Below are 17313 nucleotides of genomic sequence, written 5' to 3'. Positions count from 1 at the left end.
ATCACTTCTCTATAACTTCACATCCCCCCTCAACTTCCTTTTTTAAGTCTCAGTAACTCCATAGTCACACTCCACCTATTCTTATTCCTGGCATAAAACCCCCTCTTAATTTACCAATTTTCCTAACTCATAAATCTACTCTTTCAATACTGTTTAATGTTTCACTTACCTTTTATAAGTTAGCTTGCTTTGTTTTGCCAACTACCCATTCTTTTCTCTTCCTTCATCTTCCTTTTAAGTTTGTGAAGTAATTTGTAATTTCCTTTTCAAAAGCATTTATCATGATTGTTGCAAGCTAGTCCTATTTTTCCTTTCCGCAGATACATGAAACCACTGAGTCACAGAGCTGAATAGTTGAAAGACATCAAATACGACCTGGCCAAGGTCCCCAATAAGTGAACATATAACTTCCTGAAAGTTACCTCTGCCAGGGATCTCATTATATCTAAAGCAAACATTCTCCTTTGAAGAACTATCAATTCCTAGGAATTTTCTTCCTTATACTCTTTGCAGCTATGGAGAAAGTTAATCACAACGTAAATGAATTCATTTTGGTGGGTTTTACTACAGACCCTGTGATACAGCTGCTTCTCTTTGTGATATTTCTTCTAGTGTATTGCATAACTGTGTTTGGAAACATTACTCTGACTATGCTAATTTGTACAGACTCCTGGCTCTATACAGTCATATATTTCTTCATTGGGAGTCTGTCTTTTCTCTATCTCTGGTATTCCATTGTTTATAGCCCCCAAATCATTATGACATGTATCTCTGACCGTAAGAGTATTTCGTTTGCTGGTTGTCTAGCTCAGTTCTTCTTCTCAGGTGAGCTGTCATATAGTGAATGTTACCTTTAGGACGCCATGGCATATGATCGCTATATGGTCATCTCCAAGCCACTGCTCTACACTCAGGCTTTGTCCCCAAGGTTATCTTCCTATCTGGTAGGAGCTTCTTATACTGGAAGCTTTACTAGCTCCATCATCTTTACAAGTGCAATATTCACCCTGACTTTCTGTGGAAATAGTGTTATTGATTACTTCTTTTCTGACTTGCCTCCCCTGGTGAAGCTGGCATGTGATGTGACATCCAGTTTCCAGGCTGTGGTCTATTTCCTCCTAGCTCCAATGTTATCACTCCCACTGTGTTCATCCTGTCCTCCTACCTCTTTATCATTGCTGCTATTTTGAGAATTCGTCCTACCCAGGGCAAACCTAAAGCCTTCTCCACTTGTGACTCCCACCTGTCAGCTGTGACCTTGTGCTATGGTTCCATTCCCTTCATTTATTCCCATACTAGTACTAACTATATTCTGGAGAGGGATAAGATTGTGCCTGTGTTCTGCACTGTGGCAATGTCCATGTGGAACCCAATGATTTATAGCCCTAGAAACAAAGATATCAAAGATGCTTTTAAGAAAATGAGAGATTGAATAAAAATTTCCTAAATAAAATTTTTAATGGAGAAATGGAAATGAAAAATTTACATGTATTCTTCATTATATTTTTCTCCTCAAAATGTGAAAAAAATTTCAGGATAGATAAAGCACTTTATATCTCTAGTTTTAATATTGTATTGCCATGTGGTCTGCTTGAGTGAATTTATTAATGTCTTGGGATAAAAAGAGATTCACTTACCTCGTTTTTGTTTATTGAGGTCTTCAGTATTTCAAAGCAGGAAGGACCACATTTATTATTTATTCCCATCAATTCACTGAAAAAAATCATAACTTATTGTCTTTTAAGTTTCAGCCTGTTTTTTTCCTGACCTGAATCCAGGAATTCCTGAGTTTCAGTTTAAGCTCAGATGTTTACTATGTGACCCTCATCAAATCACTTAAAATCAGCTAGCCTTAGTTTTCCGTCTATAAAATACAGATAATAATGACACATATCTCACAGGATTTTTGTGAGATTTGAATGAATTAACATTTCTAAAAAGTGCTTGGAACATAGTAGGTGCTATTTAACACTCACTCCTTTCCATTCCTATTGTTCTATGCATTGGGCATACAAAAAAAGCATCTTGTTCCAACTTATAAGGAAGTGACATCTTTTGATCAGAGGTTATGTTATTACATGATAACAACAACTATCTTGCAAGGTTGGTGTGAAAAAGCCACAGTCAGGAGATGCAACAACTTCCCCATTAAAGGAATTGAAGCCTTGGAATAGTGTATGCCAGAATTCAAAAGAACTAGAATTAACACACACACAAAACAAAAATACTACTTGTTCGTAAACCTTCTGATATTATTGTTTGTTTGATGACTTGTCTAACCTGGATAAGCATGAGGAGGGACAAGGTGAAACAAAACTATGAAAATTAAAGTTTTGATGATTTACTAAATGTAATGAAAAAATGATTAATCGCAATGTATGACATTTTTTAAGTTGAGATATTGTTATTTCTGCTTATTAAATATAATTTTCTCTTAATTCAAAATTTTTTATTCTTAAAATGAAAAAAAATAGGAAAAAGCCTTAGCACAACCAAAAGCCACAAAATTTTTGTGAGAAATTGTTTAAAAATGATGAAAATTAAAAAGCCTGTGTTAACTTGACCTGAACTGCTGAAATGGAGTAGTAAGTTCAGAAACATAGAGCAAAAGGAAAATCAACAGGGAGACATCACAAAGCAAAAACACAGGTTTATTTTTTCTTCTCAGAAAGTTTATTTCATGAGAGAACTGTTGTACATATAACCACAACTTTTATTCTGTATGTATGTATGCATGTATGTATGTATATATATGTACGTGTGTGTGCATGTGAGTATATTTACAAGTACACATGTATATGTGTATATGTTCAAATATATTTGTATATATGTATTTATAATTATATATGCACAAATATACAGGTATATATGCAAAGTATATACATATGTACATGTACACATATACACTCACAGAAGTATATGTGTATATATACACATATAAATACACAAGTATATATACATGTATACATGTGCATATATGTATGTATGACATATATGTATATACATTTGTGTGTATAGTTAGATAATTAAGATGAAATTCTCAGGGCAAAGCAGAATCCTTGTGTTGTTAAGTTAAGGATAAAGGTGGTCTGAGGGTGATTTTTTCACACAAAATCTATTTAAGCTTTTGAAAGACTGCTTTCAATTCTGGAATACTTTTCTAGGAAAATTTAAACCTCTGGATCACCTTTTGTTAACTACCAAGGGTTAATCGTCCATTTAATGAATTAGTGTCTATCTGTTCAAAATTCTATTTTCTTAATTGTTGTTCAGTCATATTCAGTCTTGTCCAACTCTTCATTACCCCACTGAAACTTCTCTTGGGAAAGACAATGGAGTGGTTTGCCATTTCCTTCTGCTCATTTAATAGATCAAGAAACTGAGGCAAACAGGGTTAAATGACTTGCCTAATTTCACCTAGCTAATAAATATCTATGGCCAGATCTGAACTCAGGAAGGTGAATCTTTCTGACTATCTCTGGCACTCTATCTACTGTACAACCTAAGTGCCTACTTTCTATCTCACTTGTATTATATTACTTTAAGGATCAAATGATGAACAAATAATAGGGGACATCAGTACTTCAAAAGTTGCACTATATCAATTTCGTATAACTTCCAATGAAGAATATGCTGCTTGCTTTAGAATGTTACCTTCTTATGGGCAGAAAATGTCTTTTTTCTTTCTTTCTTTGAATCTCCAGATCTCTGCAGAACAGGGTCTATCATTCTATAAATACTTAATAAATGCATGTTGACTTGAGTTGTTGGGGATCCCAAAAATTACCATGAGGAAGCAAAACTTCAGTAATGAACTTCATTAAAAGTAGAGTAGTCTTTGGGTTACAGAAATATAGTATGTTGATATCACCCTAATTAAAGCCATCCTAGATTGTTAGGAACAAAGAAAATTTACATTCCAATGGCATAGACTTCATGAACAACATTTCTGAGACACAATGAGGAATTGAGGCATAACTTTTCTTTCAATTTGCTTGAACTACTGTTTAAGGACACAAAGATTTATGCTAGATACTCAAAGATTAGCAACAGAGGCTCCTCCTATATTCTGAAGGCTAGGACCATTGATTTTCCTAAAAGGAAGTGATTTTTTTTTAACTAAAAATCCAAAATACAAAGAGAGAAATCTGTATGATATGCCTAACAATTTTATTGTCTAATTATGGTTCTTGACAAAAACTTGATTTTTTCTGTGTTTTGTTCTGAACTAAAATATAAACATGACTTGTACTCTTTGATAACATATGATTCCCATGGACTGTGACAAAGATTAACAAAGTTTAATTAAAATTAATAAGTTTAATACAAAAAAAAGAACTAGAATTATAAGCAAGAATAATCTATTCAACAAAACTGAGTATAATCCTTATGGTAAAAATCTGCACTTAATGAAACAGAGAAATTCCAGACATTCTTGGTGAAAACACTAGAGTTCAACAATAAATCTGATGTTCAAACATGACTCAAGAGAAACACAAGAAGGTAAACATGAAAGAGTAACCAAAATTATCACAAAAACCCTAATTTTTTTTTTTACATTCCTATATGGAAAAATTGTAGAACTTTATTATTAGGGCTGTTAAAAGGAGTTTAAACAGACAGAGGGCATGGATGTGAGTCATGTATGTTGGAATCATCTCCAATGAAAATAAAGAGGTTAGGAAGAAGGATGCACTGAGAGAAGGATGAAGGGAGTGGTAGAATGGGGAAAATTTTCTCACAAAAAAGAAGTGTCACAAAGAAGATCTTTTATAGTGGTGGGGGAAATTGGGGTGGTTGTGGTGGGCAAAGCTTGAATCTCACTCTTATCAGAATTGGTTCAAAGAGGGAAGAATATAAATGTGTGTATACATATATATGAACATGTATATGAACATATGTGTATGCATGTATGTATTTATACACACATACATATAAGTATATATTTATATACATACATGCTCAATAAGTTGTATATAGAAGTGCAACTTACTCAGCGAGTAAATAGGAGAGGAGGGGGATAGAAGGAAGGTGGAGAAAGATAAAAGGGAGGATAGACTAAGGGACACTGTGGTTAGAAGCAAAATATACTTTTGAGGAGGGGAAGGATGAAAACAATGAGAGAGAAGAAACAAAAGATAATGTAACAGAGAGAAATACACAATTAATTATCATAACTGTGATGTTAATGGGATGAACTCACCCACAAAACAGAAAGCAGACAGTAGAATGGATTAGATACTAGAGTTTATTTACAAATTACACACTTGAAACAGAAAGACATACACAGAGTTAAAATGAAAGCCTGGAGCAAAATCAAATATGCTTCAGCTTAATTAATAAAAAGGCAGGAGGGATAATCATGATTTCAGAGAAAGAAAAAGCAAAATAGACCTAACTAAAAGGGATAATCAGAGAAATAACATGTTGCTTAATGATATCTTAGACAATAAAGTGACATCAAAAATCATTACAAGTTTCATAAACTTTCTTTTCTTTTCATTTATCTTTCTTTCTTTTCATTTATCAAATGTATACTGAGCTTAGAATTGAGTAACATTTATAAAAACAAAAAAATCTTCAATTATAAATGCTCAAAAATTTAAACAGACAGTTTTCAGAGGAAGAATCCAAAGTTATCTATAATCATGTGAAAAGAAAACAAGCCTCTAAATTATTATTGATTAAAGAAATGCAAATTAAAACAACTTTCAGGTGCTACCTCCCATCTATCAGAAATGTCAAATAATAGAGGGAACAAGGCAAAGATAGGTACACTAATGAATTGCTGGTGTAATAGTGAACTAGTCCAACCATTCTGGAGAACAATTTGGAACTAGGCTTGGAGGGCTACAAAACTGTGCACATCTTTTGATTCAGAAAAAAGGAGAAAAAATGTATTTGTACTAAAATATTTATAGCAGTTTTTTTTTTGGTGGTAGAAAAGGATTGAAAATCAAGGGAATGCTCAGCAACTGAAAAATGACTGAACAAGCTGTGGCATATGATAGGGGTAGCAAGTTGTGATGGAGAACTGTTCTGTGGGAAATTGTGTGTGGGGGTGTGTGTGGCGGGGGCAGGTTTTATAAACTGATACAAAATAAACTGAGAAGAAGCTGGAAATTATTGTGCACAGTAACAGCAGTGTTTTAATGATGATCAGCTGTGAAAAACTTGGCTACTCTGATCAGTAAAATGATCTAAGACATTTCCAAAGGACTCATGATGAAAAAAATATTATCAGCGTATGCAGAGATAACATGAATTCTGAGTGCAAATTGAAAGACAATATCCCCACTTTATTTTATTTTTTGGAAATATGGTTAATATGAAATTTTTTTGCACGATTTAACATGCATAATTAAATCATATTGCTTGCCTTCTCAGTGGGTGGGAATGGGAGTGAGAGGGAGAAAATTTAGAAGTCAAAATTTAAAAAGGAAAAAAATGTCAAAAATATATAAGTAAAAAAAATTTAAAATGGTATCTAGCACAACTCCTCTCCAATAGCACGGGTTATTAATAACTTTTGAGTTGAATGATATTTGCCATGTGTTCTAATCAACCTTAAAAGAATTTGTTTTAATTTTATTTTTAATTTATGGGATAAAAGAAGCATATATCCTTAACATAGTAGAGTAAAAGATGATTGTATATGAAATTGCAAATCTACTATATGCAACTTGTTACTCTTTTTAAATATACAATAAAATTATAATGTAGATTTCTTTTTTCCTTCTCTCCTTGACTTAGAGATGAGTACCTTTAGACACAAATACTCACACACATATATGTATATACATACATACATACATACATACATACATACGTATGGATGTATGTGTGTATGTGTAAAATTATTCAATGCTTACTTCTATTCATCAGTTTTGTCTCTGGATGCAAATAGTGTCTTTCTTCATATGACCTTTACAATTATCTTGAGTATTTATGATAGACAAATAACTTATTCACTCAAAGTTACTCTTAAAGCAATATTCCTGTCACTGTATACAATTTTCTCTTGCTTCTTCTCATTTTGCTCTTTATTATTTTGTGCAAGTCTTTCCGTGTTTTTCTAAACTCATTGAGTGATTATCAATAGTAACTGCTGCTATTTCCCTCCCAGTCTGACGTCCTTTTTTTTCTATGCCTCATTAAAGGTGCCATCCCCTGGCTACTTCTTAAAGAGCCCTATTCACTGAATGGGCGTTACTGCACCCTAAGCGAGTTCCTGAATAGGCCTTGGCCTAAAGGGGCCAAGGTCACTCATTGCATCCTGGGCCATCTCCAGTCATCCTTATGAATGTCTGGTCACTGGACCCAGATGGCTCAGGAGGAGAAAGTGAGACTCCCTCAAAACAAAGTCAAGTGCAAGTCTTGTCATCATTTCTCTGATGGCATGGCCTTCTTCGACAATGAAGGACGAACACAAACTCATTGTGCTCATCATTTCTTATTGCACAGTAATATGCCATCACAACCATAAACCACAAGTTGTTCAGTCATGCCCAAATTGATGAGTATCCTCTCAATTTTCAGTTCTTTGCCACCACAATGAGAGCTGCTATAAACATTTTAGAAAATAAAGATTTTCCCCTTCCCCTCTTTTTTCCTAATCATCTTTGGAAAAAGAGCAAGTAGTAATATTGCTGGGCCAAATGATATAGGTGGTTTAATAACTCTTTGGGTATAATTTTAGATTGTTTTCCAACATGGTTAAACTATGTTACAATTCCACTAAAAATGATTTAGGATCCTAATTTTTCCACATCCCCACCAATATTTGTCGTTTTGCCCTTCTATCATTTTAGCCAACCTGGAAGATGTAAATGATATCACAAGGTTGTTTTAACCTGTGCTTTTCTCATCAATAATGATTTAGAACATTTTTATATGACTATAAGTTGTTTTGATTTCTTAATTGGAAAACTGCCTGTTCATATCCCTTGATAATTTATCAATTGAAGAATGATTTGTATTCTTATTCTTATTGATAAAGGCTTTTTGAAACTATATTTCAGATATAAGAGCTTTAAGTCATGATGGTAAATGCTAAGTGCATCCAGAGAACTATGAAGCCTGAATACAAATCAAAGAATACTATTTTCACAGTTTTCTTCTGCTTTTAAATATTTATTCTGATTTTTCTTTCACAACAGAGCTAGTGAGGAAATATAATTAACTTGGTTTTACATGTATAACCTATGCCAGATTGACTGTTTATTGGGAGGGAGCAGGGAAGGGAAGGAAGGATAAAAATTCAGAATTCAAAATTTGGCAAAAAATGAACGTCGACAACTATTTTTACACGTAATTTAAAAAATTCTATTAAGAAAAAAAAGAAATGAAACTTTTATCTGAGTAACCATCTATACATTTTCCCTCTAACTTTAGCTTTCCTTCTAATCTTGGCTATATTATTTTTATTAGTACAAAATCTTTTTGATTTAATGTAATGAAAATTATTCATTTTTCACTTAATTTTTCAATATCTTTTGTTTATTCATAAATTGTTCCTCTATTTACACGACTGATCATGAATATGTTCCATGTTTTAATTTTCTTGTAAAATCTCTCTTTACACCTAGGTCACGTGTCCAGTTTGACATTATCTTGGTAAATGGTGTGAGATAAAGGTTCATGCACAGTTTCTGAAATACTGCTTTCCAGTTTTCCCAATAATTTTTGTTAAATAATGGATTCTTATCCCAACATCTTAAGTCTTTACACATATTGTGTACAAGACTGTTAAGTTTATTTTCTGGTGCATATTGTATATCTACTCTATTCCATTAATCTATCTTTCTATTATTCAGCCAGTACCAACAGTTTTGATAATTATTGTCTTAAAATGCAGTTGACTATTGATAAATTTACTTCCTTTACAATTTTTTCATTATTTCTTTTGTATTCTTGACTTTTTCCAAATTAATTTTATTATTTGTTCTAATTCTATTTTTTAAAATTCTTTGACAGAGAGAAGCAGGTGGACCTATGTGTCTTCAAACATACTAGATCATTTTCTCAGATGACTTTGCAAATATCGTCAACGGATCAGGATTTAAAATGACCTGAAAGGACATAGGTGATCACAATGGCAGAGGTAGAACCCTAGTGGGCATCATTAACTCCGCAATAGAATTTCTCACTCTTTTGCTTCTTATCACACATATGGGTCTCTTGACCTTTGGAACTTTGGTTTGGAGGGATTTCTCTAAAAGAAGATTAAGACCTGGAGGAGGGAAAGGGAGCCAGTGAACGTTTTTAGTGGTGATGGGGAAGAGAAGCAAACTTTTAGACCTGGACTACATATCCCTTAGTCCAGAAGTTGATCAGCTCTTCAATCTGTAGTAGAACTACCCTGATCACAGCAGGCCATAGAAATTGACTTCCAAAGTCTGACTAAAATTCTTGATCACCCAGAAAGTTTTCCTGTTCACAGTCTATTTCATTTATCTACGTTCTTTGAAACTATTTTAGGAATGAAGAGTGAAATTGCTTCAAAATTTGGTAATTGCCTATCTCTAGACTACTACTTTGCCCTCTGGGCCTAGGACTTTTGGGCAGTTTTCTTTCATGATTTCTTGTATGATATTGTCCAGCTCTTTTCTTCGTCATAGCTTTCTGATAGACCAATAATCCTTAGATTTTCTCTTCTGGATCTATTTTCCAGGTCACTTGTTTTTCCAATTACATAGTTTACATTTTCTTCTGCCTTTTCATTATTTAGATTCTGTTTGACTGATTCTTGATGTCTCATAGATTCATTAGCTTCTACTTGCCCGATTCTATTTTTTATCAAGTTGTTTTCTTCACTTATCTTGTGCATCTTTTTTTACAACTGTCCGATTGTTCCTTTTAGGGAGTTATTTTCACTAGTTAGGTTTTGTACTTCCTTTTCCATTTGTCCAATTTTCCTTTTTAAGGAACTGTTCTCTTCAGTGAATTCTTTTTTTTCATATTTTTAAAATCATTGGCCAGTTTTTCTTCTATTTCTCTAATTTGGGTTTTAAAATCCTTCCTGAACTCTTCCAAGAAGGCTCTTTGTGTTTCCAACCAGTTCATATTCACTTCAGATGGGAGTACAGTCTCAATGCTGACCTCTTTGGTATTTGTGTTTTGGTTCTGTGGTCTAAAGATTATACAGTCTTTTCTTTTCTGTTTTGCTTCTTACTCATGATAATAACCCTTTTCCTGGTTTTTAAGGTAGATCTCTGCGTCTGTGGCACAGGGAGCTCTGTCCCCCAGTTCCTGTGCCTAAAACTTGAGGCTTTGTGTGTTGTGGTCTCTGGTTCTTTCAGCTAGAAACTAAAATGCTGCAGCTTACCTGGTGCTGAAGTTGCTGGTGTTTGAAACCAGAGGCCCGTTAGGTCTTTTTGGGTTTCCCCGAAGTTATCATGGAGCTAGCTCGTTAAGTGTGAGGGAGGAGAGGTCTGGACGCTGGAGGCTCCTCTGCTGAGATAAAGGATAGACAAGCTCAGTTGTCCGCACTAGTGTCTTCCTGATTCCACTGGGGTGCTGAGGCTTGCCTGGGGTCCTGGTCTTGGCAGTTGCTGGCTTCACCACCCTGGAGTTTAGAATCTTCTCCTGGTTTGTTGAGGTGAGACTCTCTGGGACAATTCTGATCTTGCACTAGTCGCCTTCGGCCACAGCTAGAGGAACCCTTCTTAGGGATCCATCTAGTCTCCCAGACTGAGAGTCTGTTTACTCCTGCTGTTCCAGGGTTTTTCCTGGGGAGATATTCTCTGGACTCATTTAGGTCAGCAAGGGGAGGGAGATAGCAATTACCATCTTGGATCCCGGAACTGAAAGTGGTAATTGCCTGTCTCTCAGCACTCAATTAATAGTGCTCAGAGCAGCTTGTTAGAACTGGGATCAATGACAAATGCTGGGCCCTGGAGGCTTAAACCAGTACCAGGAGAAAGGGGTCAAAGGAAAGCCTTACTCTTTTATACTCCTGAGAGTAACAGAATTAAGTCATGATCATCTAACACTTCCAGTCCAGTGGACTTCAATTACTTTCCTCTGGAGATTTTATTCTCCAGCAAATAGAGAAAACTCCACACTCCTGCTGCCCCCCCAATAAGACACACTCTCCAACTCCTGGGCTTCCTTCAAATTTTTCTCTGTGCGTAGAACCAACTCTCTCTTGCCTTTTTAATTCGGATCTATCCTTTAAAAGTTCACCAAACAGCACCTCTTCCAAGACACCTTCAGTAATTTCTCAGTTCATAATCACCTGTCCTCTAAAACCACAGTATTTTTAGATTCTTTCTAATATATTTTATTGTTCCATATTTGTTTTTTACTCTCCCATTAAACTGTTCCTCAAAAGTAAGATTTTTTTTAACATTTCATGGTCTTCTAGTACTCAATATTGTATTATTTTTAAAAAATATATTAGGCGCTTAGTAGGTTTTTTTGGGGGGGAGAGGCAAGAATACATTTTGCATTTGAACAATATGGTCAGCCCACCAGAGTTGCAGGATCTGAAGGAGAGTTTGAATACTTGGCACTTTAGTTGGTAAAAGGATTTCAGTGTCTCATCTCTTATCAGGTCAGTTGATTTTAAGAATCTTCCTAAGACAATTCAGATGGAAGGGATTCAATTTCCTGGCAAGACACTGGTAGACAACGCAGGTTTCATAGGTATACAACAATGAGGTCATCAGAACTACTCTGTAGACCTTCAGTTTGATAGTAAGTCTAATGCCTCTTCTCTTCCACACTTCAGAGTCTCCCAAATACTGAGCTAGCTCTGGCAATGCGTGCATCATCCTCATTATCAATGTGTACATCCCTGGTAAGTAAACTACCAAGGTAAGTGAACTTACCAACAGCATTCAAACCTTCTCCATTTGCTTTAACAGGTAATTTCCCATATGGTGAGTGATGGAGCATCTGTGTTTTCTTGGTACTGTTAAATCAAAATTAGTATAATCATCTATTGATCCATACTTCCTGTTTGCCTTAATTTTTTCTTCAATTTTTGCAAAATTGATCAAAACACCTTTAACAGGTGCAAAGAGTAAATCTTCCCTATTTTATCCCGTAAACACTTATCCCGCTTGACAGAAAAGAACATGTAGCTGGAGAGATAAGGGACAAGGGGAGTGTAAGACATATAGATTAGTTCTGCCATAGAAAGACACCAGTTAGAACCCAAGGGGATTTCTGAATACTGGAGAGCAAGATGCATTCCCCTGACTAATACAGATTTGGGAATGATTGAGCTTGTCTTTTTTATCTGTGGATAATTTCTGACTGTTTGTCTGGTAATGTAAGGCTTTTAAATGAAGGAAGGAGATAATATTACCACAAATCTGTTTAAGCTGATTCTTATTATTTGATTCCTGAGACTGAGCAAAGTACTGATTTCATTTCCCAGCTATAAAATGGATGTCATAAGACCTCACCACATGAAGTGTTGCCTTAATGTGGATATGCATCTGGCGTAAAAGATCAAAATCACTTTATTAAGAATTCAAGATGCATTTATTAAATGCTGATAAAGTGTAGGTGAGTCAATTATTTATTAGTTGTCTGCTTTGTGTCAGTTAAAGATAGAATGCTAGGTACTAGGTATGCAATTTTTTTTAAGTGTTTACTTTCAACGAGGTTACATTCTTCAAGGTAAATATGGTACGTAAGAAGCTATGTAAATACAAAATACCAATGTAAGAATGAGGTCAAAACCACCCCACTCTACTTCATTTTAGCCCTGACACCATAAGTACTTAGGATCATATGGTTTGGACTAAAGGCAAAAATAAAATTTGAAATATTGAGATATTGCACAAGATTAATATTTGGAAAGGTCATGGGAACTTGCTTTGCCTGGGATCACCTATAAACACACAACCTAAAAAGCTAGAGTCATTTGGGAAAAAATGGAGCAAGTACAGCCTTTGGCAAAATCACCTGATACTCCCTTGAGGGAAAAAGAAATCCTAGTTCCACTTTGGTCTTCATCGCTTTCTCTGTTCTTTCCACATCTTTGGCTGGAGATGATCTTTGCAATCTTCAAATGTTCTTATTATTTTGGAACTATTATCTTCTGTATGATCAGTGCTCTGGCTGAATTTCCTGGGATCAGTGAATGTTACTGTCTGTGTAAATAGTCAAAGTCAAATGGACACAAGTTCACTGTGATGAAAGGGACAATCTTGAGCATTTCACAAACGGAAAAAGAAGAAAAAACATACCAGGATCTAGGAGTAGTGAGTTTCCTTTTGTTATAGCATTTAAACTAGAGCCCATTATCCCCTGAACTGTGTGAGAGAGTGTATCACAGCCATGTGTGTACATTTGTACCAAGTGTTCTTACTGTTCCACCTTGGTAAATAAGAATTTTTTTTATTTATCTATTTATTTATTTATTTATTTATTCATTTATTTATTTATTTATTTATTCATTCATTCATTCATTCATTCATTCATTCATTCATTCATTTATTTTAAATTAATTAATTTATTTAACTTTTAACATTAATTTTCACAAAATTTTGGGTTCCAAATTTTCTCCCCTTTTGTCCCCTCCGACCCCAAAACACTGAGCATTCTAATTGCTCCTGTCACCAATCTGCTCTCTCTTCTATCATCCCTCTCTGCCCTTCTCTCCATCTTCTCTTTTGTCCTGTAGGGCCAAATAACTTTCTATACCCCTTTACCTGTATTTCTTATTTCCTAGTGGCAAGAACAGTACTCGACAGTTGTTCCTAAAACTTTGAGTTCCAACTTCTTTACCTCCCTCCCTCCCCACCCCTTCCCTTTGGAAGGCAAGCAATTCAATATAGGCCAAATCTGTGTACTTTTTCAAACAACTTCCATAATAGTCATGTTGTGTAAGACTAACTATATTTCCCTCCATCCTATCCTGTCCCCCATTACTTCTATTGTCTCTTTTGATCCTGTCCCTCCCCATGAGTGTCGACCTCAAAATGCTCCCTCCTCCCCATGCCCTCCCTTCCATCATCCCCCCCACCCTGCTTATCCCCTTGTCCCCCACTTTCCTGTATTGTAAGATAGGTTTTCATACCAAAATGAGTGTGCATTTTATTCCTTCCTTTAGTGGAATGTCATGACAGTAAAGTTTATGTATTTCTCTCACCTCCCCTCTTTATCCCTCCACTAACAAGTCTTTTGCTTGCCTCTTTTATGAGAGATAATTTGCCCCATTCAATTTCTCCCTTTCTCCTCCCAATATATTTCTCTCTCACTGCTTGATTTCATTTTTTTAAGATATGATCCCATCCTCTTCAATTCACTCTGTGCATTCTTTCTCTATGTGTGTGTGTGTGTGTGTGTGTGTGTGTGCGTGTGTGCATGTGTGTGTGTGTTATCCCATCCAGTACCCAGGTACTGAATAGTTTCAGGAGTTACAAATATTGTCTTTCCATGTAGGAATGTAAACAGTTCATCTTTTGTAAGTCCCTTATGACTTCTCTTTGCTATTTACTTTTTCATGCTTCTCTTCATTCTTGTGTTTGAAAGTCAAATTTTCTTTTCAGCTCTGGTCTTTTCATCAAGATTGCTTGAAAGCCCTCTATTTCATTGAAAGACCAATTTTTCCCCTGAAGTATTATGCTCAGTTTTGCTGGGTAGGTGATTTTTGGTTTTAATCCTAGTTCCTTTGACTTCTGGAATATCCTATTCCACGCCCTTCAATCCCTTAATGTAGAAGCTGCTAGATCTTGTGTTACCCTGATTGTATTTTCATAATGCTTGAATTGTTTCTTTCTAGCTGCTCGCAATATTTTCTCCTTGACCTGGGAACTCTGGAATTTGGCCACAATGTTCCTAGGAGTTTCTCTTTTTGGATCTCTTTCAGAAGGTGATCTGTGGATTCCTTGAATACTTCTTTTGCCCTCTGGTTCTAGAATCTCAGAGCAGTTTTCCTTGATAATTTCATGAAAGATGATGTCTAAGCTCTTTTTTTGATCATGGCTTTCGGGTAGTCCCATAATTTTTAAATTGTCTTTCCTGGATCTATTTTCCAGGTCAGTTGTTTTTCCAATGAGATATTTCATATTCTCTTCCATTTTTTCATTCTTTTGGGGTTTTTTTGTGATTTCTTGGTTTCTCATAAAGTCATTGGCCTCAATCTGTTCCATTCTAATTTTGAAAGAACTATTTTTTTCAGCGAGCTTTTGAATCTCCTTTTCCATTTGGCTAATTCTGCTTTTGAAAGCATTCTTCTCCTCATTGGCTTTTTGAACCTCTTTTGCCAATTGAGTTAGCCTATTTTTCAAGGTGATATTTTCTTCAGCATTTTTTGGGGTCTCCTTTAGCAGGGTGCTGACCTGCTGTTCATGCTTTGCTTGCATGTCTCTCATTTCTCTTCCCAGTTTTTCCTCCAGCTTTCTAACTTGATTTTCAAAATCCTTTTTGAGCTCTTCCATGGCCTGAGCCCATGAGTGGGCTGGGATACAGAAGCTTTGACTTCTGTGTCTTTCCCTGATGGTAAACATTGTTCTTTCTCATCAGAAAGGAAGGGAGGAAATACTTGTTCCCCAAGAAAGTAACCCTCAGTAGTCTTGGTTTTTTTCCCTTTTCTGGGCATTTTCCCAGCCAGTGACTTGACTTCTGAATATTCTCTTCACACCCACTTTGCCTCCAGATCCGCCCAGCCAGTGCTTAGGGTCTGAGATTCAAATGCTACTTCCCAGCCTCAGGGCTTTGGGCTGGGGCAGGGCTGCTATTCAGTGTGAGATTAGCTTCAGCTCCTCAGGTCAGGGCAGGGCCGCCTCACGGGACTCAGTTCCCTCAGGGGGTTTATGCAGAGACCTTCAACAATGGATCCAGACTCCTGCCTGCTTATGGAGCCCCTGTCTGCTCCCACCTCCACTGCTGCCTCCCGAGGGGGCCTGAGTGATGGGAGCACACCACTCCCCTCTCGACCCACCAAAGAGACCCTCTCACCGACCCTTGTCACCTCTGGGTGGAGGGCCCCACGTGGCCTCTGGAGATTCTGTCCCTGAAGCTTGCTCGGATCCGCTCCTCTTGGTGCCACGCCGCGAAGGCGGGCTTAGCTCCAGGCCCAGGGCACCATGGACCTTTTGCGAGAGGTTTGCAAGTCTCTCTGGAACAGAAATCTCCTCTATTCCGTTGTTCTGTGGCTTCTGCTGCTCCATAATTCGCGGGGAGTTATTTTTTATAGATATTTTATGGGCTGTGGGGTTCGGAGCTAGCGTTATGTGGGTCTTTCTACTCTGCCATCTTGGCTTTGCCTCTGATAACTGAAATATCTTGCCTGCAGTTGGCTATAGTTGTTTTTACCAGATCTCACTGGGGTCAATGTGAGATGCTTGCTCTAGGAACTTTAGTTTAGTCCTGATCTTTGCTGGCCTCAGTATGGGGCGGGAGGGGAGGGCGGGAAGAGAGAGAAAGAAAGAGAGAGATAGAGAGTCAGAGACAGAGAGAGATAGAGATAAAGACAGAGAGATAGAGAGACAGAGTGACTATCATTAATAATCAGCAGAAATTTTGCATCACTCAGAAAAATCTCCACAGTTCTTAATTGAGTTTATTTGTTTTTTATCATGTGCAGGAATTGCAAGAATGGATTTGGGGTTATGAAACTATGTTCGTTCCATGTGTGGTCAACTCAGATGTTCAAATGAGTACTATGAAGACTTTGGAAGAGAAAAATGAGAGGCTGCATTTTGGTGGAGAATCAAGATGCAACCAGTTTTTATTCAGTGAGGTATTTTTTCTGTTCCTCATTAGAGAAGTTTTTATTCCTCCCAGTTTTTTCTTCTTTCTTAATCTATGCAACCTGGATCTAAAATTGTTAAGCCTGCTCAGATAAGGATAGGTGATAGGCTTCCCTTACAGGTTTATTAATGATTATCTACCTTCTATAGATGAGAATAAAAGATTTGAGTTGGAGGGAAATAGATAAGAGTGTCTCTGAATTGCTGGAGGTGGTTTGGCTCCATTGGAGCCTTTGTGTAACCCAATGTTTGACATTACGTGAATATTTAACAATACTTGTTTATTGCTTTTTTGAAAGATAGGAAATGCTGATATTTCCTACATATTAAGGTTTTACAAGATGTACCACAGTTGCCTAATGAAAAGGCAGCCATTAAAAGGTTAGTTCCTTGAGTTTACAGACTGTCTCATGTTTCTGTCTCTGTATCCACAGATCTTAAAACAGATTGTTTTCATATGGCAAGTATTTAATAAAAAAAGAAAAAACTTCTGAATGAATGAGCATGAATAATAAGTGAGTGAAGGAAAGAAAGACGAGTATATGTTGAATGCAAGATTGTGCAATTAGGTAAGAGGGTTTCAATGTGTTAATTTTTC

General features: G+C 36.2%; 1 pseudogene; it reads left to right on the top strand.

The window, feature by feature from the left end:
• Positions 1-515: 515 nt before the first annotated feature.
• On the top strand, positions 516-1432 carry LOC140523272 (olfactory receptor 9G19-like; annotated as a pseudogene).
• Positions 1433-17313: the final 15881 nt, after the last annotated feature.

Source organism: Notamacropus eugenii, chromosome 2, assembly GCF_028372415.1.
Source record: "Notamacropus eugenii isolate mMacEug1 chromosome 2, mMacEug1.pri_v2, whole genome shotgun sequence".
In the NCBI taxonomy this organism is placed as follows: domain Eukaryota; kingdom Metazoa; phylum Chordata; class Mammalia; order Diprotodontia; family Macropodidae; genus Notamacropus; species Notamacropus eugenii.
Note: the sequence above shows the minus strand (reverse complement) of the source record. Positions and strands in the feature narration are given on the sequence as shown.